Genomic DNA, 21,290 nt, shown 5'->3' with positions numbered 1-21,290 from the left:
GTCTCCTGTGTGTTGGGATTAACAGCATGTGCCACCATGCCTGGTAGGATTTGAGACTTAAAAAAATTATACCTCTATGTTTATTAAATGGGGGCTTTGAGATTTTATTGAGCAGTTGCGCATGTGTGTTCATGAGAAATACTGATCAGTACTTTTTTGGAATGTCTTCATTTGATTTTGATATTAGGATAGTGCTGGTTTCATAGAATAAATTTGAAGTATTCCTTATGCTTCTTTCTATCTTGTGAAAGATATTCAGGAGTCACTAGTGAGCCCATGTTTTCTATTGTGGGAAAGCTCTTAGTTACTGACTCAATAAACAATATAGGTTATTAAGATAATATATATCTTCTTTTTGTATATGTTTTGGAAGACATGTGCATGTGTGTGTTTTCGAGGTAGGGTCTCACTCTAGCACAGGCTGACCTTGAACTCTATAGTTCCAGATGAGCCTCACAGTGATCCTCCTATCAGCCTCCCCAGTGCTGGGACTAAAGGTATGTACCACCTTTTGCCTGGCTACTTTTTTTTGTTTTGTTTTGTTTTTTCGAGGTCAGGTCTCCCTCTAGCCCAGGCTGACCTGGAATTCACCATGGAGTCTCAGGGTGGCCTTGAACTCATGGCAATCCTCCTACCTCTGCCTCCTGAGTGCTGGGATTAAAGGCGTGCGCCACCACGCCTGGCTACTTTTGTTTTTAAAGTCAGGGTCTCATGTAGCCCAGGCTGGTCTTGAATTCACTATGTAGCTGAGGATGACCTTGAACTTCTGCTCTTCTTGTCTCTACCTCTAAAGTGTAGGTGTCTGCCAGCATGCTGAATTTATGTGGTGCTAAGAATCTAAACCAGACTCCACTAACTGAGCTATATCCCTAGTCTGGAAGACTTATTTCTTTTAAGAAACTTTCTATTTCTTCTATGTCAGTAGGTTTTTGGATATAGAGAGAGTAGTTCATGATATTCCTTTAAATGTCCATGGGATCTGTAGTTATGTCTCCTCCCCTTTCAATTGTGATATTTCTAATTTGTAACTAGTAATTTTTGTTTTTCTTTAATTAACCTGGGTAGGAGAGTATTAGGGGTGTGTGTGTGTGTGTGTGTGTGTGTGTGTGTGTGTTTTACAGAAGCAACTTTCAGTTTTGTTGATTTTTCTGCATTGACTGCCTGTTACCAATTTTTTATAAATATTTTTTTTGTTGGTGGTTTTTTTTTTTTTTTTTTTGAGGTAGGGTCTCACTCTAGTCCAGGCTGACCTGGAATTTTCTATATAATCTCAGGGTGGCTTCGATCTCATGTTGATCCTCCTACATCTGCCTCCCAAGTGCTGGGATTGAAAGCATGCGCCACCATGCCCAGCTTTATAAATATTTTTATCTGTTTATTTGAGAGACAGAAAAAGATAGAGGGGGAGAATGGGTGCACCAAGACCTCCAGCTGCTGCAAACGAATTCTAGATGCATATACCACCTTGTGCATCTGGCTTAAATGGGTCCTGGGGAATTGAACCGTGTCTTTTGGCTTTACAGACAAGTACCTTAACCACTAAGCCATCTCTTTAGCCCAGATTTCCTTTCCTTTCCTTTTCCCCTTCCCCATTCCTTCCTTTTTTTTTTTTTTTTTTTTTTTAAAGAGAGAGAGAATAGGCATGCCAGGGCCTTCACCTGCTGCAAATGAACTCCAGAAGCATGTGCCACCTGTGCATCTGGCTTACATAGGTCCTAGGGAATTGAACCTGTGTGTCCTTTGGCTTTGCAGGCAAGCATCTTAACCACTAAGCCATCCCTCCAGCCCATTTTAAATTTTATTTATTTATATGTATGTGTGTGCACGTGTAGAGACAGGGAAAGAAAGAGGAAAAGAGAGAGAACGGGTGTGCCAGGGCCTCTAGCCACTGCAAATGAACTCCATATGCATTGGCCACCTTGTGCATCTGGCTTACATGGATCTTGGAGAATCGAACCTGAGTCCTTATGCTTTGCAAGCAAGTGCCTTAACTGCTAAGCCATCTCTCCAGCCTCAGAGTTTTCTTTTCTAATATATGATTTAAATGCTCCAGTAATAAGCTAAGTACTGATTTTGCTATGTTTCATTGATTTTGGTGAGTTTATTTATTTATTTATTTATTTATTTTGGTTTTTCCAGGTAGAGGTTTCACTCTAGTCCAGGCTGACCTGGAATTCACTGTGTAGTCTCAAGGTGGCCTCTAACTCACGGCAATCCTCCTACCTACGCCTCCTGAGTGCTGGGATTTAAGGTGTGTGCCACCATGCCTGGCAAGTTGTGGGTTTTTTTTTTTTTTGGTTAAATTTTATTAATTAATTAATTTATTATTTGTGAGAAAGAGGCAGAGAGAGGGAGAGAATAGGTGCACTGGGTCCTCCAGCCACTGCCCACAAACTCCAGATGCATGCACCCCCTTGTGCATCTGGTTTATGTGGGTCCTGGAGAATTGAACCAGAATCCTTTGGCTTTCTTTGCAGGCAAATGCCTTAACTGCTAAGCCATCTCTCCAGCCCAAGTTGTGTTTTTAATTTTCATTTAGTTCATTCAGTATGCCTCTGTCCCCCCCTTCTTTTTGGCACGAGTGTGTGATGTGCTTGCATGTGTGGTCACATCTGGAGGCCAAAGATTGACATCACCTGTTCGTTTCAATCGCTGATTACCTTAATCTTTGAGACTGTCTCTTGCTGGAACCAAGAGCTCACTGATTGTTAGACAAACCAGCCAGCAAGCTCTAGGGATTCAACTGTGTCTGCCTCTCCAGTGCTCTTACACAGATTCTGGGGGTCCAAACTCAGGTTGTCATGCTTGCTTAGCCAGCACTGATGCATCTTCTGAACCAACCTCTCTTTATGCTTTTCACTTCCTCTTGAGATTTTTGTATGAGTTTGTGTGTATGCTTGTGTATATGCATGTTCATGTAGATGTAGGCAGAGCCCAGAGTACAACCTTGAATGTCATCCTCAGGTATGTTGGCCGTATTATTTTGAGTCAGACTCGTTACTTTGGCACTTACAATTAAGGTAGGCTGGCTGGCCAGTGAGCCTCAGGGAACCTCCCATCTCTACCTTCCTAGCTCTGGGATTATTGACATACCATTAAGCTTGGTTTTTGCCCTAGTACTGGGGATCAAATTCAGGTCCATTTGCTTGTAAAACAAGCACTTTACTGAATCAACTATCTCCATAGGTTTCTTTGAATCATGTGTATTTTTAAAATGTGCACTACTTTTTTTTTTTTTTCTTTGAGTGGTTCTGGGGATCAAAATTAGGGCTTTGGGCTGGAGAGATGGCTTAGCAGTAAAGGTGCTTGCTTGGCCTAAGGACCCATGTTTGACTCTAGGTCTCATGAAAGCCAGATGCACAAGGTGCTGCATGTGTCTGGTCTGATTGCAGTGGTTGGAGGCCCTGGCATGACAGTTCTTTCTCCCTCTCCCCAACCCTTGCTCACTGTCACTCTCATACAAAAAGTAAATAAATAAACAAATTTGGGCCTTGGACATGCTGGGCAAGTACTTTGGTCACTGATATGTGTGCTTTTTCCAGTTACCTTTAAAAAATTTTTTTTTGTTTATTTTTATTTATTTATTTGAGATCAACAGACAGAAAGAGAAAGAGGCAGAGAGAGGGAGAGAGAGAGAGAGAGAGAGAATGGGCGTGCCAGAGCCTCCAGCCACTGCAAATGAACTCCAGATGCATGTGCCCTCTTGTGCATCTGGTTAACGTGGGTCCTGGGGAACCGAGCCTCGAACCGGGGTTCTTAGGCTTCACAGGCGAGTGCTTAACCACTAAGCCATCTCTCCAGCCCACCTTTTTCTTTTTTCTTACTTTTTTGGTTTTTCGAGGTAGGGTCTCACTCTGAGGCCCAGGCTGACTTGGAATTCACTGTGTAGTCTCAGGGTAGCCTCAAACTCATGGTGATCCTCCTACCTCTGTCTCTCGAGTGCTGGGATTAAAGGTGTGTGCCACCTTTTTAAAAAAATGTTTATTTATTTATTTGAGAGAGAGGGAGGGAGGGAGGGAAGGAGGGCAAAAGGCAGAGAGAAAGATGGAATGGGCGTGCCAGGGCCTCCACCACTGCAAATGAACTCCAGGTGCATGTGCCCCCCTTGAATCTGGCTTTCATGGGTCCTGGGGAATCAAACCTGGATCCTTAGGCTTCACAGGCAAACCCCTTAACTGCTAAGCCATTTCCCCAGCCACCCCCCCAGTTACCTCTTTCTTTATTTCTTTTATTGTGTCCCAGAATAAAGTTGATCTTGGTGAATCCCACGAAGTGTTGAGAAGCATGTGTGTTCTCACTGTTGGACACTGGAATGCTTTGTAGCTGTCCTTTGTAGATACTTGTTTGATGGCATTGTTGTGTTAAATCATGTACTTACTGATGTTCTGCTGCTATATTTGTGTTTCTGCTACAGGAGTACTGACATTCCCTCTCCATATGTAATTTGAGAAGGTGTTTTATGTAGTTTAGGATGGTGTGAAACTCACTATGTTGCCAAGGATGACCTTCACCAACTCTAGCCTTGTAAGTGTGGGGATCACAGGTGTGTGCCACCATGTCTGGCTGGCATTCTTTTATTTCTTGGAATTCTTATTCTTCTGATTACATTTCCTTCTGTTTTTCGTTTACCATTTTCCACTAAAACTCTTAGCACATTAATTGTGGGGTTAGAAAGTTCTGATCTTACAGTTCCATCATTCCTGCCATGCTAACTCAGGTTCTGATGACTGTTCAGTCTTACACAGTATATATATATATTTTTTTTTGGTTTTTGAGGTAGTTCTCACTCTAGCCAAGGCTGACCTGGAATTCACTCTGTGAATTCAGGTCATCTTTGAACTCACAGTGATTCTCTACCTCTGCCTCCAGAATGCTAGGATTAAAGGTGTGCATGACCACACCCAGCTCACAATATTGTTTTATGATGTGTCTGATTTCTAGTTGAGAAACATGTGTGATATACTGGAGAAAAGGACCTTCAGTAAACAGTCTTGGGGCTGGAGAGATGGCTTAGCAGTTAAGGTGCTTGGCAGCAAAGCCAAAGGATCAGGGTGTGATTCCATAAAACCCACGTAAGTCAGATGCAAGGTGGCACGTTCGGAGTCGGTTTGCAGTGGCTAGAGTCGGTTTGCAGAGGCTAGAGGCCTTGACACGTGCATTCTCTCCCTTTTCCTCTCTCTCTTCCTCTTTCTTTCTTGTAAATAAATAAAATATTTTAAAAATAGGGCTGGAGAGATGGCTTAGCAGTTAAAGCGTTTGCTTGTAAAGCCTACGGACCTTGGTTTGAGGCTCAGTTCCCCAGAACACATGTTAGCCAGATGCACAAGGGGGTGCACACGTCTGGAGTTCATTTGCAGTGGCTAGAAGCCCTGGTGCGCCCATTCTCTCTCTATCTGCCTCTTTCTCTCTCTGTCGCTCTCAAATAAATAAAAAATGAAGAAAAATTAAAAATATATAAAAAATAGGGCTGGAGAGATAGCTTAATGGTTAAGGCACTTGTCTGCAAAGCCGAAGAACCCAGGTTCGACTCCCTAGGACCCACGTAAACCAGATGCACAAGGGGGCACATGGCCTCTGGAGTTCGTTTATAATGGCTGGAGGCTCTGGTGCGCCCATTCTCTCTCTCTCTCTAACTGCCTATTTCTGTATATATATCTCTGTAAAATAGGTAAAATAAAATATTAGAAAAAAAAGCCCCACTAGTCTTTATTAGTGTATGGGTTAGGGAAGCAGGACTCAAAAGGGATTTTTTTAATCTTCTCCCCTACCCCCAATATTCAATGTCAGGACCTGGTAGAGACCCCCTACCTCAGAGTTTCTCCTAGAATTCTTAATTCTCAAAGTTATCTACACAGAGCCTCATTATTAAGGTTCATATATGTTTAAGCTTTCTTGTCCTTTCTCCAGTGCCAGATAGGGAAGTTATGATTCTGTGTATCTGCCTTACTGTATCCTTTCTGATATGCAGCAGTTTTCCCTGTGAACTCTTCTTTTTTAGAGTAATTTTTAAAAAATATTTATTTATTTGAGAGAGAAAGAACAAATGGGAGCGCTGGGGCCCCTATCCACTGCAAATAAACTCCAGACATGCGCATCCCCTTGTGCATCTGACTAACGTGGGTTGTGGGGAATTGAACCTGGGTCCTTTGGCTTTGCAGGCAAACACCTTAACCACTAAGCAATCCCTCTAGCCCTAGAGTAATTTTTTAATATTTTATTTATTTTTTTACTTTTATTTATTTATTTATTTTGTTTATTTTGTTTTTCAAGGTAGGGTCTCACTCGGGCCTAGGCTGACCTGGAATTCACTATGTAGTCTCAGGAGGGCCTCAAACTCATGGCGATCCACCTACCTCTGCCTCCTGAGTGCTGAGATTGAAGGCGTGTGCCACCACATCCATCTTAATATTTTATTTTTATTTATTTACTTATTTGAGAAAGAAGGGAAGAGAGAATGAGGACATTAGGGCCTCCAGACACATGTGCCCTATTGTGCATCTGGCTTATCTGGGTCCTGGGGAGTTGAACCTAGATCCTTTGGTTTTGCAGGCAAGTGCCTTAACTGCTAAGCAATTTCTCCAGCCTGCTTTATTTTTTTCTCAATTTTTATTAACATTTTCCATGATTATAAAAAATATCCCATGGTAATACCCTACCCCCCCCTTTCCTTTTTGAAATGCTATTCTCCATCATATCTCCTCCCCATCTCAATCATTCTACTTACATATATACAATACCAACCTATTAAGTACCCTTCTCTCTTTCTCTTCCCTTTATATCTCCTTTTTAACTTACTGGCCTCTGCTACTGAGTTTTTTCCTTCTCACACAGAAGCCCAATCATCTGTAGCTAGGATCCACATATGAGGGAGAACATGTGGCGCTTGGCTTTCTGGGCTTGGGTTACCTCACTTAGTATAATCCTTTCCAGATCCATTTTACATTCTTTCTACCAACTTTCCTGCAATGGACCTGAGCATTGGAAGGTGTGATAGAGATGGCCAATTAGATGTCCAATTAGAGTGCAGTTGGTTTCCCCCATAACAGACATGACACACTACTGGACCCATTGACTCATTTGGCCTGGCTGACCCAATTTAAGGCTTTCAAGTGTCCACTGTTGTTTATCTCCACTCTGTCCCATGGAGCTGCCTGCAGTGTAGCTTTTTCCAGCTGTCAGCTGGTCTTCATGGAGGAGGTTTTCAGCTCAGCTCTAGCAGGATTTCCCAGTGACCTTGCAGCTCAAGTGTGTGGAGTCTTCAGCAATAGGGTCTTACCAACTGTTTCTCGTGGGAAACCAAGAGGCTTGGCAATGGCCTGTAATATTTTGGGGGCAGTAGGCACCTTCCTGGCCAACAGTTAACTGGAAGGTATCCCCTTCCTGGCCCTGAAAATTTTCTAGTAACAATCTGTGGCTTCTGGGTATTCGTTGTCCAAAAACTAGGTATGATTTATTTATGCCCTCTTAGGTTTTGATTAACTCTTTCCTCACCCTTCCTTTACGTAAATCTCTTCCCCCGACCTCACTTAGGTCATTCTACCCCCAGTAGTCTTTCTACTTACGTATATACAATACCATCACCTCAAGTCCTCCCCTCCCCTCCCTCCCTTATATCCCCTTTCTAGCTTACTGGCCTCTGCTACTGAGTTTTATTCTTACTCACATACAAGTCAAAACATTTGTAGGTAGGATCCACACATGTGAGACAATATCTGGTGCTTTGCTTTCTGGGCCTCACTAGTATAATTCTTTCCAGGTCCATCCATATCCCTGCAAATTTCATAATTTCCTTTTACTTTATCATTGAGTAGAACTCCATTGTATAAATTTACCACATCTTCGCTACTCACTCATCAGTTAAGGAACATCTAGGCTGGTTTCATTTCCTAGCTATTGTGAATAGAGCGGTGATAAACATGGTTGAGCAAGTATCTGTAAGGTAGTGAGACGAGTCCTTAGGATATATGTCTAGGAGTGATATAGCTGGGTCATAAGGTAAATCTATTTTTAGCTGTCTCAGGAAACTCCTCACTGATTTTCAAAATGGCTGTGCCAGATTACATTCCCACCAACAGTGTAGAAGGGTTCCTTTTTCCACATCCTTACCAGCATTTATTGTCACTTGATTTCTTGATAGTAACCATTCTGATAGGAGATGGAATGTCAAAGTAGGCTTGCTTTGTATATGATTTGATTTTTCTCTGTTACTGCTTTCAATATATTTTCTTTGGTTTGAATGTTTTGAAGTTTCATTATAATATGAGGGTGAGAGGGTCTGTCGTGATTTTGTCTGTTTGTTGTTCTGAAGACTTCGGTATCTGTATCGGAATCACTTTCCCTATTTGGGGGAAGTTTTCTATGATTTTGTTGAAAATACCTGGTATGCCTTTGAAGTGAAATTCTTCTACTATGCCTTGAATTGTTAAATTCGATCTCTTCATAGTGTCCCAAATGTCTTGAAATTCCTATTCATGCCTTCCTATTAGTTTGTCTTTCTCTTTGTTGAGCTGTATTAGATCTGCTATCCTGGTCTTCTAGTTAGGTATTCTGTCCTCTGTTTGATCCATTCTATTGGTGAGACTTTCTAAAGAATTTTCTATTTCACTTACTTTAATTTTCATTTCTAATATTTCTGATGGGTATTTTTTTCATTATGTCTATTTCCTTATTCATGTCTTGTGTTGACCTCCTTATTTTATTAAGTTGGTTCCCTGTGTTATCTTTCAAGAGTTTGTTTTCTTCTGTGATGTCTTTGTTTTCTTCTTTGATTCCTTTGAGTATAGATTTAATCTTATTTTAAAATATTTCATTTTTATTTATTTATTTGACAGAGAAGGGGAGAGAGAGAGAATGAGAATGGGTGCGCCAGGGCCTCCAGCCATGGCAGACGAACTCTAGACACATGTGCCCCCTTGTACATCTGGTTAATGTGAGGCCAGAGGAATCAAACCTGGGTCCTTTGGTTTTGCAGGCAAATGCCTTAACCACTAAGCCATCCCTCCACCCCAATTTAATCTTTTTTTTTCCTTTAAATCTTTGTAAGTCATTTCATCTAAAACAGTCTCACTGGGGGGTCTTTTCTGATGGATTTATAGTTTTTGATGGGATTTTCTTGATTCTCTGTGTTTTTTATTTTATAATAGAGAGAGGCTTTTTCCTCTTAGGTTAGTTTGATGCTTGGGTTTTCTAATTATCTGCAGTGTTCTTTTCTTTTCCTTTTTTGGAGAGTGACAGAGAAAGAGGCAGAGAGAGAGAATGGGCACACCAGGGCCTCAAGCTACTGCAATTGAACTCCAGACCATGTGTGCCCACTTGTGCATCTAGCTAATGGGGGTCCTGGGGAATCGATCCTCGAACTGGAATCCTTAGGCTTCACAGGCAAGCTCTTAACGAAGCCATCTCTCCAGCCCTGCAGTGTTCAGGGTAGGAGTTATAAGGTGCCAAGTATAGCTCTCACAGTCCAGACAAACAGCAGGAATGACCCTAGATGTTAGTATGCCTGCTATTCAAATATTCTAGTGTACTAAGTGAAGCAGTTTACTGGCAAATTCTAAAATTCTGCTGAGCAATATACACATCCAATCCAAGCCAGCACAGAGTATGCAGTAGTGGGGATGAAAACAAACATATCTAGTAAAGCCAAAGTCTCTAAGGGTGTCTGTTACCCCACCCCCTTGATCCTGTCAGCTGGGAGGTTGAAATTTTTGGCCTGAAATGGATTCCAGGTCATCCTCGGACCCAGTCAGACCCTGCCCCACAACAATGATAGAAGAAAAAGACAAAGGCCCTGTGAATGAGGAAACATGCAAGTCAGCAATAGCCAACCCCAAAATGCAGCTTATTTAAGAAAGGTAAAGCCAACCAAAAATATGTAACACATAACCTGCCCTGACCTGAAAAATATTAGCACGTCCAGAGCAGGCTTATATACCTGCCTTTTTGTAAGTAGGTCTTGTTATTAACTTTTGGATGGTTTCCAATCTCATTAATGCTGAGTGTCCACCTTGATCACTCTGTTTTGCTGTGGATCTAGTGTTTTGTCTGGCAGTACTGGATGCCCTGTGGCTGGGGGTGGATGAGTTCTTGGAGGTTCATGGCCCTGACAGTTGGGAGATGTGAAGCTGTGCAACATGCCTGGAGTTGTACCTGAGCTGCGCAGCTGGGCCCTGTCTTCTTCAGGCTTCTTGACTTGGTGAGGAGCCCGATGTGAGTGGAACGTCCTTCCACCTCGTTTCTGCTCCTCTAGCTCTGTGCTGGCACAGTGGGCATGTACTGGGGCTGCTGACACCCTTGATGGGATTCTGATTTTCCTCTTTCTGGAAGTTCTTAGTCTCTCCTCTGCTGTATTTGATAATAACTTAAATACCTTCACTCGCAGGTAGAAGAGTGTACTTTGCTATTTTTCTGCTTATTTTCCTCCCTCGGCTGCTTTGTTGTGGCTATACTAAGCCACCATTTTGCCTGGAAGTACCTCACTCCATTTTAGCCATTTTGGTTGGTGTGCCATTCACTGAGGTTAAGTCATAACTGTCCAATAGCAGAATGGTATTCATCTTCCCAAGCTGAAGGTTAGTATCCATTGAACTTTCCATTTCCCCTCACCACTCAGCCACTGGCAGTAACTGTTCATTCTTTTTGTGAATTTGACAGCTGTTAAGTGTTTCATGTAAGTGCACTACAGTGTTCTTACTTGTGAGGCTCCTGTCCATGTTCATCTGCATATTAGCATGCGCCAGTTTGTTCACTTTTTAAAATCTGAAGTCTGTTGCCATTGTGTGTGTATCACATTTTGTTTATTCATTCATCCATCAATGAGCAATGCATTCTCTCCTCCCTTTAGCTGTTGTAGGAATGGACAAGAAGGTACACATAACCTTGCTTTCAGTTGTTTTGCATATATACCCAGAGATGTAACAGTCTGTTTGCCGTAGTGACGGTACCATCTTGCCTTCCCTTCAGCCAGCAGTGCACTAGGGCACAAGTTTGTCCACGTTAGGCATCCTTTTGAGTGCTAAATATGAGCTACACCAAGATCCTCAAAGTAGTGCTTGTTGCTTAAATATTTCTGGCAGTAAGATTAGGGAATTTTTTTTTTGTACCATTTGAGTTGTGTGATGTATATCCAAGTGTCCCCTTTTAAATGTCACTTTTGCATTCTGTTTTTGATCCTTTTTCTTTTTGTGGTGGTAGGGAATGAACCCAGAGTCTCCTTGTTGGTAGGCAAAAGCTGTACCATTGAACCACATCCTGCACCCCCTCCTCTTTTGCATGTCTGTCTGATGTGTGAGCATGGGTATGCATATATGTGCCACTCAGGTCCTCACATTTGTGTAGTGTTGTATCCACTGAACCATACTCCTTCAACCCTTCCCCCTCCCTTAAAATATATTTTATTTTTATTTAGCTATTTGAAAGAGAGAGGGAGAGAATGGGCTCACTAGGGCCTCCAGCTGCTGCAAATGAACTCCAGATGCTGCACCACCTTGTGCATCTGGCATATGTGGGTCCTGGATAATTGAACCTGGGTCCTTTGGCTTTGCAGGCAAGCACCTTAACCACTAAACCACCTCTCCAGCCTCTCTCCCCTTTTTGGTAAGTTTTTTTTTCGTTTCTTTCCATTCTCTCCCTCCTTTTTTTGCTTGCTTATTTAATACAGGGTCTTACTCTGTAGCCCAGGTTGCCCTCAAACTCTCTAGTCTACTACCTCTGCCTCCTGCCTCCCACGTGGCAGGATTACGGGTATGCATCATCATGCCCTGATGATAAATTTCTCTGTAATTGTCAAAAGATGCTATCATTTTAGGGGCTGGAGGGATGGCTTAGCAGTTAAGGCGTTTGCCTGCAAAGCCAAAGGACCCAGGTTTAATTCCCCAGGACCCACGTTAGCCTGGTGCACCCATTCTCCGTCCCTCCCTCCCTCCTTTTTTCTCTGTCAAATGAATAAATAAAAATAAAATATTTTTTAAAAATGCTGTCATTTTAAAATCATGCATACCATGCTGTTTTAAAAGCTGATGCCATATTCAATGTGAACAATAGATGAATGTGCTGTTTTCTTGTTGTCTCTCAGTTTAATATGTTTAACTATTTGTGTTTTGTTTGCTGATTCCCTGTATATAAAGTATGGGTTAATGAAGAAGTAATAAAATGGTAAACATTTTACAGGTGTTGGCTTACATTTTGATTTCTTACTGAATAAATGTTATTTGTCAGGCATTTAACCATTAGTAGGTCTCCGTTTCATTGGCTGTCACTATGCAGTCTATTATACCATGGGAAGAGGGCCCCCTGGATGGCAGGGGCTGGTACCAGGGACAGAAATAGTATAACCTGTTATATGTAATATATCATATCATAGCATAATATAAGATATGTATAAAATAGAGTGAGCCTTTGGTGTCACCCACCAGTGTCTAAACTCTCCCTCTCCCTCTCCTCCTCCTTTTTTGAGGCAATGTAAACTGTAGCCTAGGCTGGTCTGGAGCTCAAAGTGATCCTTCTTACCTTAATTTCCCAAGTGCTGGGGTTACAGGAGTGAGCCCACCTGCCTGGTCCTCCCATCTTGCTTTGAAAACACTTGATGTCCATTCCTGTGCTTGTTGTTCTGTTGTCCCCTCTCCTGTCATGATCATGACGTACACTACAACATGCCCTTCAGAGCAAATTCTGAAACAGCTAAGTTTATCGCAGTATAAAGGCCAAATTGGTTAATTTCTTGGTGAGTGTCTTCCATTATAAATAATTATGTGTATTTAACCCAGTATATACAAAATATTATCACTTTAGAATGTGTTGTAGTCCGGTTCGCATTGCTGGTAGAAATCACCCAACCAAGAGTAGCTTCTGGGAAAAAGAGATTTATTTTGGTTTACAGGCTCGAGGGGAAGCTTCACGATGGCAGGGGAAAATGATGGCATGAGCAGAGGGTGGACATCACCCCCTGGCCAACATAAGGTGGGACACAGCAACAGGAGGGTGTGCCAAACACTGGCATCGGGAAACTGGCTATAAAGCCCTTAAGCCCGCCCCCAACAATACACTCCCTCCAGGAGGCATTAATTCCCAAATATCCATCAGCTGGGAAGCTAGCATTCACAACACCTAAATTTATGGGGGACACCTGAATCAAACCACCACGGAATGCAATATAAAAATATTAATATTTTCACTTTTGCCTTTTGTATTTCTTTTTTTTCCCCCCCAAGGTAAGGTTTCACTTTAGCTCAGGCTGTCCTGGAATTCACTATGTAGTCTCAGGGTAGCTTCGAACTCACTACAGTCCTCCTACCTCTGCCTCCTGAGTGCTGGGATTAAAGGCGTGCGCCACCACGCTCGGCTCTGCCTTTTGTATTTAATCGTTGGAAGGGAGGGAGCATTATTGGGAATTAAACCCAGGACTGGCCTTTAATAACCATTGCTGTTTGTTTGTTTTTTTTCCGAGGTAGGGGCTCAGGCTGACCTGGAATTTACTATGTAGTCTCTCAGGGTAACCTCAAACTCATGGTGATCCTCCTACCTCTGCCTCCCGAGTGCTGGGATTAAAGACATGCACCACCATGCCTGGCTTCCATTGCCTGTTTTTCTGAGGCAGGTTCTTTCTTACTCTAGCTCAGGCTTGCCTGGAACTCATCTTACAGCTTTGGCTGGCCCCCCTAATGCTGGGATTGAAGACATGAATCATCATATCTGGCTTCATTTTTTTGGGGGGGGGGGTTTCGAGGTGAGGTCTCATTGTAGTTCACACTGACCTGGAATTCACTGTGTAGTCTCAGGGTGTCCTTGAACTTACTGTGATCCTCCTACCTCTGCCTCCCAAGTGCTGGGATTAAAGGCCTGTGCCACTGCGCCCGGCTCTGGCTTCATTTTTTAAAAAACGTTTTATTTATTTATTTAGGGGAGGGAGGGGGAAGGGAGAATGGGCATGCCAGGGCCTCCAGCTGCTGAAAATGAACTCCCAGATGCATGTGCCCCCTTGTGCATCTGGCTTATGTGGGTCCTGGGGAATTGAACCTGGGTCCTTTAGTTTTGCAAGCAAGTGCTTTAACCCCTAGGCCATCTCTCCAGTCCCATTTCTACTTAAGACCAAGCCACAGGGAAAATGGACAAAAGTTATAAACAGTCACTTGGCAGAAAAGTAAAGTATCTCAGGAACACGAATTATGCTCCATCTCATTCCTAAGAGAAAAACTAATGTGTTGACAAGGGTGTGGGGAAACAGACATGCACACATGGGTGATGGGAATATGGTAGGTGCGACAGGATAGGGAGCCATTTGGTAGTGTGCACCCCAGGTGCACATTCCTTTCTCTAGTGTTTCCACTCCTTGGAGCTCTGACACTTTCTGTAAAAGCCAAAATGGAAAACTAAATGGTTGGTTGTGTTAATTGAAGTTCCTGGAAGTTGGTTGATCTGATCAGGACTTAAATTGTCATGGAGAATGGGAAGGTTGGTGGTCCATAACCAAATTATCTTGGGCTATATTGGCCCCCTAAATAGTCATTTATTACTTACTTTTGTATGTGTCCTTGCTACGAATGTCACTAGGTAGCACCTGAGGTCTACAGCAGGGATTTCCCTGCTTTACTGAAACCTGTTTAACTGATATTTCCACAAATGGTTTTCAAAAGTGTCTTGACTTTTAACTTTCTTTGTCCTCTTACTATGAAAACTTCATAAAACTGTTTTCATGTTGGAATTTGGAATAAACTGTTTTAAAAAAGGCCATAGTCATATTTGGCTCCAAAGTAAACTATGTCTTACTCCCTTTGAAGTGGGAGTCTTTTGTGTTGATATTTGCTTAAGTAAGTAGTAAAACACCAACTTTGTATTCCAAGCAAACACTGTATTCTCTAAGAAAGAATTTTCAGGCTCTTTTTATTTTATCATGCTACTCAAGTTCTTTGAGAGTCTTTCTTCCCTCCTTTTTTTTGGGGGGGGTGGGGTTTGAGGTAGGGTCTGGTCCAGGCTGACCTGGAATTCATTCTGTAGTCAGAGGGTGTCCTTGAACTTAAGGTGATCTTCCTACCTCTGCCTCCTGAGTGTTGTGATTAAAGTTGTGTACCACCATGCCCTGTTCATTGTTTTAAAAATATTTATTTAAGAGAGAAAGAAAGAGGCAGAGAGAGAATGTGTGTGCCAGGGTCTCTAGCTAATGCAAGTGAACCCCAGACACATATGCCACTTTGTGCGTGTGGTTTATGTGGGTACTGGGGAATTGATCTGAATCCTTAGGTTTCTCAGGCAAATGCCTTAACTGCTAAGCACTTTCTCCAGACATAAAAATATTTTTATTTATTTATTTGCAAACAGAGAGAAACAGAGAATAGAGACACCTGGACCTTTAGCCACTGCCAATGAGCTCCAGACACATGTGTCACTTTGTGCATCTTGCTTTACATGGGAACTGGAGAATTGTACTCAGGTCATTGGGCTTTGCAGACAAGCACCTTACTTCTGAGCCCTCTCTACAGTCATATTTTTTTTTCTTATTTTTTTAACTTTCATTTTTTTTTTAGGTAGGTTCTCACTCTAGCCCAGGTTGACCTAGAATTCACTCTGTAGTTTAAGGTGGGGCTTAAATTCACAGCAATCCTCCTACCTCTGCTTCTCAAGTGCTGAGGTTAAAGGCATGTGCCACCATAGCTTATCTTTTTTTGTCTTATTTTAAAAATTGAGTGCCAGGCATGCCTTTAATCCCAGCACTCGGGAGGCAGAGGTGGTAGGATTACCATGACTTGGAGGCTACCCTGGAACTGTATGGTGAATTTCAGGTCAGTCTGGGCAGGAGCAAGACCCTACCTCGGGGGGAGGGTGGTATTGAAAACATGCCAGTGGGTTTGATATCAGAAACATGGGCTATAAAAGGACCTATGTTAAGCTGGTCATTCTGCTGGACTTCCACCTTTTAGCACTTTGTGTTCATGGTGCACATGCAGAAGTCAGAGAGTTATTGGTCCTTGCCTTCCACCTGTTTTTTAAAAAATTATTTTCAACTTATTTTATGTTTTTGGACAGTCTCATAGATCTATACAATGCACTTTGATTATATTTGTCCCTCATTGCCTTCTCGTAACCCCCCATTTCCAACTAAATTTCTTCTCAACTAGTCTCCTTTCTACTCTTTCCCTCCCTTCCTTTTTGTGCTGTACCACTGGGTTTAATATGGTTGCTTACATAGCATGAGAGGGGGATTATTTACTGGAGTATAGGCAATTTACTAGTAGCTTCAGAGAAAAACATGACCCACCTCCACCATTAACCATTAATTGCCATTAGCTCATTAGCTGCCCTAAGAGGTGTGTGCTGTCATGAGCCTCTTCCCATCCATGATGGAAAATTGATGGGCTGTCTTGTGCAGGAAACCACAGCTGTGAGTTTACGTGTGTATGGTCATGTTGTGTCCAGAAGCCAGCGTTCCGCAGTACTCCTCTCCATCCTCCAGCTCCTACATTCTTTGCTTTTCTAACAATTTAATTTTTTTTTTTTTTTAAGGTAAGGCCTTGCTCTAGCCCAGGCTTACCTGGAATTCATTGTGTAGTCTCAGAGTGGCTTTGAACTCATGGAAGTCCTCCTACCTCTGCCTCCTGAGTGCTGGGATTAAAGCATGCACCACCAAATCCGGCTGGAGAGATGGCTTAGCAGTTAAGGCGTATGTCTGTGAAGCCTGAGGACCCAGGTTTGATTCTCCAGGTCCCACATAAGCCAGATGCACATGGTGGTGCATGTGTCTGGAGTTCATTTGCAGTGGCTAGAGGCCCTGGAGTACCCATTCTCACTCACTCGCTCTCTGTCTCTCAAATAAAATAGATAAGACAATATAATATTTATTTGAGAAAAAGAGGCAGAGAGAGAGAGTGGATGCACCAGGGCCTTAAGCCACTGTAAATGAACTCCAGATGCGTGTGCCCCTTGCACATCTTACGTGGGTACTGGAGAATCAAACCTGTGTTCTTTGGCTTCACAGTCAAATGCCTTAGCCGCTAAGCCATCTCTCCAGCCCCCTTCTTAGCAATTTTAACAGCTGTTTCTGCATTAACCTTTGCCCACTGTAAAAAGAAATGTCTGTGATCAAATATGAGAGCTGCACTAATCTATGGGTATATTTAGAATGTGTCTGCCTTGTTTTGAGGCAAGGTCACCTTTATTTGCCAGGCTAGCTGGCCTGCCCACTTTGAGGCAGTTCTCCTGTTTGCACCTCATTTCTTGAAGTAACTGCACTTGGATTGCTGATGCTCATGCCATAGCATCTGACTTTATGTGGTCTTGAGTATCCAAGGTAGTCAGGGTTGTATAGCAAGTGCTTTGGCCATCTCTCCAGCCCCCTGGTGCAAAAAAGTAATATTTATTTATTTATTGTTTTGCTATTGTTGTTTTGAGGTAAGGTTTCACTCTAGCCCAGACTAACCTGGAATTCACTGTGTAGTCTCAGGCTGTCCTCAAACTTACAGCAATCCTCCTACCTCTGTCTCCCAAGTGCTGGAATTAAAGGTATGCATCACCATGTCTGGATTATTTATTTATTTATATTTTGAGGGAGGGAAAAAGGAGAGAATGGGTGTATCAGGGAGGGCCTTTACCTGCCTTTACTCCAGACGTGTGTGCCTCCTTATGCACATGTGTGACATGTGTACTACTTGCCACTGTGCATCTGGCTTATGTGGCACCTGGAGATTCGAAAATGAGTTCTCAGTCTTCACAGGCTAGCGCCTTAACTGCTAAGGCATTCTCTCCAGCCCTTATTTATTTATTTTTATTTGTGTACGTTAATGTAGATGCATCAGAGTCTTCTGTTGCTGCAAAAGAATGCCAGACATATGTGCCATTTTGGGTCTAGTTTTACATGGGTTCTGGGCATTAACACAGGGCTGGCCAGCAGGCTTTATAAGCTAGTGCCTTTTTCTGCTGAGCCACCTCCCAGCCCCTAGCAGTATTTTATGTAAGTTATTAGTGTATGTTCCTTCTTCACACACCTGCTAGGATACTCTTCAGGGGACTCTGTCCTGTTTTGTATATGTACTGGGTTATACAGCTCAAAAAAATGATACAGGATATTTTATAAGCCTTATGAATTAATTTATATCATATTTTACCCAATTATATGCAAACAAGCATAACTTCTGTCAAGAGAGTATCTGGTTTTACTGGGTTTGATTCCTTAACAAAGTAAACACATGTCTAATGCTATGTGAGAACCCTGAATGCAGCCATGGGGATTATAATTATAGCATCACTGCCTGATTAGGGGTGGATCTATGGGGACAGTTCAAGTCGTTGTGCTTGTGTATAAACTTAAGACAGAAGTGAAAAATTAGGCACATCCACGCATACCAAATGTCTGTTCGAGATGCACTTATTTATATTGTGTAACTAAATTCTATTATTGGGACTTTCTACTTCTCAGTTATTTAAAGTTTACTTGAGTGACTTAAGAATTTGGGCCTGGTAGTATTCACTGACACCCCCCCCCCTTTTATTTCTTTGAGTATCTTGGAACATTTAAAGATAGAAAGCAAATGCAGGAGGTGAGGTGGCTTGCCAAATATTGACTGAACTGAATCTGTGTGTGTCTTCTCAAGTTAAGGTCCTTGCCTAATGTACTTGAAAGAAAGTATGGCTTTCATTACACATTATTCTTCCAATGCAGAATATCAATTCATATACTGTACTAGTTCATTCAGAATCATTCTAGTTGAACTCTGGACACTTTTGATGTAAGAAAGTTAAGGCCTGGGGGTGTAAACCTATCCTAAGATTGTAGATCACATTCAGTTTTTAATTTTAGTATGACTTAGCAGCACTGTCTAGTAGGAGTTTGTATGATACTGGTCTTGATCTGAGCTATCAGTGGAGCTATTTAACTACTAAGCTATTTAGTGAAAATATGCCAAAATTTACACTTAACCTTAGCCAAAAGGCCGATAAGTGATTATGCAAAATTTAAAACTTGGTTCTTCTTCAGCCTTACCAGCCACCAGGCATCTTTCAGGTATTTAGTCCCTGTGTGTGGCTAGTAGCTACTGAATTGGACAACTGTGGTCTAAATGCTTAATTTATACTCACATCAAGGCAAATTGTCAAAAAGAAGTTAAAAGGTTTATGTTCAAAAGTAGGAGGAAAACTTTAGCTCAGGTAACAGCATTGCAGCTGGTTGGATTGGATCTTTATATGTCATCTTTTTTTTAAAAAAAATGAACATCTTTGAGAAACTTTGTGAAGTTATATTTTCATGTCAAATTTTAAGTAAATTTATAGTTGCTGGTTTTTGTTTGTTTTTCGAGGTAGGGTCTCACTCTAGTCCAGGCTGACCTGGAATTCACTATGTAGTCTCAGGGTGGCCTTGAACTCACTGCAATCCTCCTACCTCTGCCTCCCGGGTGCTGGGATTAAAGGCGTGTACCACCACACCTGGCTATATAGTAGCATATTTTTATAGATACAATGTAGTGTTGATTTTTGAATATAGTGTGGAGTAATTAAAGTGAGTAAATTAACATCATCTCAGATACTTAAATTTTGTGTTAAGAGTATTTGAAATGTAAGCTGGGTGTGGTGGGACATGCTTACAATCAATTCCAGTACTTGGTAGGCCTAGGCAAGAGAATTACGTCAAGTTTGTGGCTAGTCTACATAGTTCTAGGTCATCCTGGGCTTCACAATGAGACCCTGTCTCAAAGAACAAACAATTTACTCAGGGACTTTAGAATGTACAGTGTTTCTACTTGGTATATACCTCTTGCTATGTAGCTTAGGCCTGTCCTGTGACTCCTGATCCTGCCGCTTCAGTTTTCTGATTACTGGTATTACATGCCTATGTGAACACACCCGCACACCAGGATCAAAGAGGAAAAACAGTATTCTTCCTGTCTAATTAGAGCCTTGTACCCTTTGACTGCCACCTCCCTACTCTCTTTCCTCAACAGTGTCTACAGTGTTAACATTGCTAGCATGTTTTGGTGGCAATTTCTTGCTACTGTATGAAACTATGGAAATTTCAGTCTTTATGTTAAATGAAGCCATATGTGTACCTCAGCTGAGCTGGCTAAGTGTAGCTTGGTGGTTGAGGTTGTGTAGTCATTTGTACCATTGCTCTGTATCCTTACCCACAGTTGTTATAACAGGCCTGTGTGGTTCTCTGGGCTTTACTTTGGATGCTAATTTACAACTTGGCTGTATGTTAATAGCGATTTTGATTGAGCTGGCTTCATCCGTGTCTGCAGTGATTTGAGTGCCCATTAGGAATGCATACCCAGACAATGATGTAATCCAATCAGGTGCCAAAGACTTAAAATTCACCAACTACATGACAATGCCTTTTTTAAAAAAAATATTATTTATTTATTTATTTATTTGAGGGGGGGGAGGGAAGGAGGGAGGATGGGCTCACCAGGACTCCCAGCCACGCCCGGCTTAAACTCCAGACTCTTGTACCACCTTGTGCATCTGGCTTGTGTGGGTCCTGGGGAATTGAACTGGGGTCCTTTGGCTTTGCAGGCAAATGCCTTAACCACTAAGCCATCTTATCCAGCCCCGCCCCCCCCCCCTTTTTTTGTTTTTCAAGGTAGGGTATCACTAGCCCAGGCTGTCTTGGAATTTACTATTGTAGTCTCAGTACTATTGTACTATTGTGGCCTCAAACTCACAGTGATCCTTGTACCACTGCCTTCCGAGTGCTGGGATTAAGAAGAGCATGTGCTACCATGCCTAGCTCATTTATAATTTTTTTTTAAGGTAGGGTCTCACTTTGTAGTCACAGGTTCATTCAAAAAAACTTTTAAAAATTATTTATTCATTCACTTTATTTATTTATTTATGTGTGAAGGTCCGAGGTTATCTACACAGTACCTGTGTCCACATTTGAGACAGGGTTTCTTGCTATTGCAAATGAGCTTCGGATACTTATGGCTGCACCGCCCCTTGTTGTAGGCATTGGGATCACAGTTGGATGTGACACATTGGATCTAGCATGGGTGCTGAGGAATTGAACCCCTGGTCTGTAGGCTTTGCAAGCAAGTGCCTTTTAAGTTCTGAGCTATCTCCCCAGCCCCGTTTTAATTTTTGTCTTTATAATTTTCATACATGTATGTAATGCTTTTTTTTTTTTTTTTTTGAGGTAGGGTTTCACTCTAGCCCAGGCTAACCTGGAATTCATATGTATAATCAGAGTAGCCTGGAGCTCATGGTGATCCTCCTACCTTTGCCTCCCAAGTGCTGAAATTAAAAGCATGTACGACCATGCCCAGCTACATATGCATTTTGATTGTTACTCTCTCCTCCATCCTATGTGATAGGCA

The 21,290-nt window shown here is 42.1% G+C and overlaps 1 protein-coding gene across 3 annotated transcripts in view; it reads left to right on the top strand.

Annotated features, from left to right (window-relative positions):
- Positions 1–21,290, top strand: part of Ppp6r3 (protein phosphatase 6 regulatory subunit 3) — a 161,223-nt gene that overhangs the window by 12,064 nt on the left and 127,869 nt on the right. The window lies entirely within an intron of this gene.

This window comes from Jaculus jaculus, chromosome 1 (assembly GCF_020740685.1).
Source record: "Jaculus jaculus isolate mJacJac1 chromosome 1, mJacJac1.mat.Y.cur, whole genome shotgun sequence".
NCBI classification, from domain to species: Eukaryota; Metazoa; Chordata; class Mammalia; order Rodentia; family Dipodidae; genus Jaculus; species Jaculus jaculus.
The sequence above is the reverse complement of the archived record's forward strand: the minus strand, read 5'-3'. Positions and strand labels throughout refer to the sequence as shown.